The sequence below is a fragment of the Bison bison genome, unplaced genomic scaffold, assembly GCF_000754665.1.
Source record: "Bison bison bison isolate TAMUID 2011002044 unplaced genomic scaffold, Bison_UMD1.0 scf7180017864291, whole genome shotgun sequence".
NCBI lineage: Eukaryota > Metazoa > Chordata > Mammalia > Artiodactyla > Bovidae > Bison > Bison bison.
Genome location: NW_011494863.1, coordinates 2283115 through 2286314, shown reverse-complemented (window position 1 = coordinate 2286314; position 3200 = coordinate 2283115).

Below are 3200 nucleotides of genomic sequence, written 5' to 3'. Positions count from 1 at the left end.
CCAAAACCACTACTCTGTTCTCTGTAATGTAATTATGTTTGTTTTGTTTGGTTTTGGGTTGTTCATTTATTATGGATTTTGTTTGTTTATTAGTTTTTCATATTCCACATATGAATGAAGTCATATGGTATTTGTCTTTCTCTGTCTGACTTATTTCACTTAATACCTTCAAGGTCCATCCATGTTGATGCAAATGGCAAGATTTTATCTTTTTTTTTCTCATCTTGATTTTTAAGAGGAGAGTATACTTGCATACTGATGTGGCTTCCACATTTGTTAAAGTTTCAGGGTAGGCATCCCAGATTTCCCCAGGATTGCTCTACTCTTAAAATAATGCTACTCATTTTCAAAGTGGGATCATATTCCATACTCTTAGGTGTGGCTTAGTTAGGCATTAGGTCTCTGGGAAATAGCCTGGCCTTTGTATCAAATTTCATTCCTCTTCTCTCCCAAAGAGCTTCCCCTCTGCTCTACTTTAGACTGAAATAGTGGTGAAGAATGGAGCTGTGCTTAAATGCTTTGATGAAGACCCATGTAGCTGACAACAATTCTTAGCTTCCAGTCTCAGGGTCCTGGGCTGGGAAGAATTCCAGGATTTACTGTTGGCCCATTTAGGGGTTATTGATCCTCTTTAGGGAGGGGGGCTTCCCTGGTAGCTAATGGTAAAGAATCTGCCTGCAATGCAGGAAACCCGCATTCGATCCCTGGGTGGAGAAGATCCCCTGGAGAAGAGATTAGCTACCCACTCCAGTATTCTTGCCTGGAGTATTCCATGGACAGAGGATCCCCCTTGGATCATTCATTCTGCCTCCACCAGTGAGAAACCTTTCCAGGGAACAGCGAGTGCAAAAGCCATGAGAACTTTTTGTTCCCTAATGGTGATCAAGTGATATTACCAGTGGATGAATGAAGTCCTCTCCTCTCAAACAGAACTAGACAGAACTTAAGTGTTTGCAATTCACAGTGATTAATGTTAGAGCGGACCCATTCTGTAGCTTACCTGAGGATCCATAACTCCTAGTCGTTTTTGTTTTTTACAGTGTTGGAACCTTCTAAATTTTGTACTGGTTATCTGTGAATTTTACTGGTGATTATACATAAGACCTTACAAAACAATGAAACATTAAAAACAACTTTATTAAACTATACCATATGCATGTATATAGGCACTGACAAAAATTAAAACGACATAGTCTATCTGACCCCTACACGCTCGTGCATCTGTTCTTTGGCCCTATGGTGTAAGAGGGTTATTCTTACTAAAGTAAGCCTCACATTTCCTTGCTGATTCAAGAGCAGCAGAGTCACTCTCCTTAAGAAGTGTTTTTAAGCAGTTTGTAAAGCTAAAAACTGGCAGGTTCCCGTTTTAATGATCATCCATAGCATGTGTGTAAATCACTGCTGGTGAAATGTACATCTGGTGTGGAACCCCCAATTTCCTTCAGTTTTTTGCTGTCTATCAAGTTTGCATAGTAACTAGCCATATTGCCATAGGCAAAAGGGTCAGGGTGATGGATGTTGACAAACAGGGGCTGTGGCAGACATTTGGGGAAGGGATGCTCAGTGTCATGTCTGGTGTGCCCCAGAGCAATGGCTGGTCTTCCATTTGCTTTTTCCTTAAAAGAAAACCATTTTTCTATTTCTGAGTTATTTATACATTTAAGTTATATGTTACATACATAAGTGATCAGTAGCTACTTAGTGAGGCTATATTCAAGCAGGTCTTCATTAAAGCAGGAAAGAGAACAGGAATGACTTCCGCAGGAAGTGGACCTTTCAGAGGCTCCAGGCCCTTGCCCAGCATCCATGGGCTGGTCTCGATTAGCCCTGTTGTCAGTGGACCTTTTCACATGTTGTCCATTAAAGGTTTAACTAAATAGCTTCAATAGAAATAATTTGAGACAAGCAAGAGTGCTTGGGAGTAAGGAATTGAAACCTAAGTCAGAATTGTTTTCTACTCTTGCTTAATTCATGGTTCAATATTGAGGTACAGCTTGTAGCACTTCAGACCTGTTCTCAGAGAAAAATATAGTAACTTGAAATATTGTGCTTAAAGAAATTTGAGTGTTTGGTCATTAAATTATTTACCTAAATTGAAGTATTTATTGAATGTACACTATTTACAGTATACTATTTGAGCTCTGGGGATTCAGATATTAATGGTCTGGTTTCTGTTCTTAAGGATCTGATGGTCTAGATGTTTTACAGTCAAAAGAGTGATTTTCTAGAATACAGTTTAGAACAAAAGATTAGCATCCAAATTATATGTGTGTATGTGTGTAAAATGAGTGATGTGTATGTGTGCAAAATATTTTCTTTAATTGTGTTTTTGTTTTTATATTGTGGTTTCTTTCTGTCATTTAAATTACTTCCATGGTATTTCTTTCTCTTCTCAGAACCCCAGCTTTATTGAGATATAAATGACAGATAACATTGTGCTTGTTTAAGGTATACAATGTGATGCTTTGATATATGTGTTTATTGTGAAATGATTATGACAATAAGGTTAATAATGTCATAATGACATTACTGTGTAATTATTAGTAATGTCTATTACTAATGTTTATTCAGTTCAGTCTCTCAGTTGTGTCTTTGCGTCACTCTTTGCGACCCCATGAACCTGAACCGCAGCATGCCAGGCCTCCCTGTCCATCACCAACTCCCAGAGTCCACCCAAACCCATGTCCACTGAGTCGGTGATGCCATCCAACCGGCTCATTGTCTGTCGTCCCCGTCTCCTCCTGCCCTCGATCTTTCCCAGCATCAGGGTCTTTTCAAGTGAGTCAGCTCTTCGCTGGCCAAAGTATTGGAGTTTCAGCTTCTACATCAGTCCTTCCAATGAACACCCAGGACTGATCTCCTTTAGGATGGACTAGTTGGATCTCCTTAAAGTCCAAGTGACTCTCAGGAGTCTTCTCCAACACCATAGTTCAAAAGCATCAATTCTTCGGCGCTCAGCTTTCTTTATAGTGCAACTCTCACATCCATACACGACCACTGGAAAAACCATAGCCTTGACTAGATGGACCTTTGTTGGGAAAGTAATGTCTCTGCTTTTTAATATACTGTCTAGGTTGGTTATAACTTTCCTTCCAAGGAGTAAGCGTCTTTTAATTTCATGGCTTCAATCACCATCTGCAGTGATTTTGGAGCCCCCAGAAATAAAGTCAGCCACTCTTTCCACTGTTTCCCCATCTATT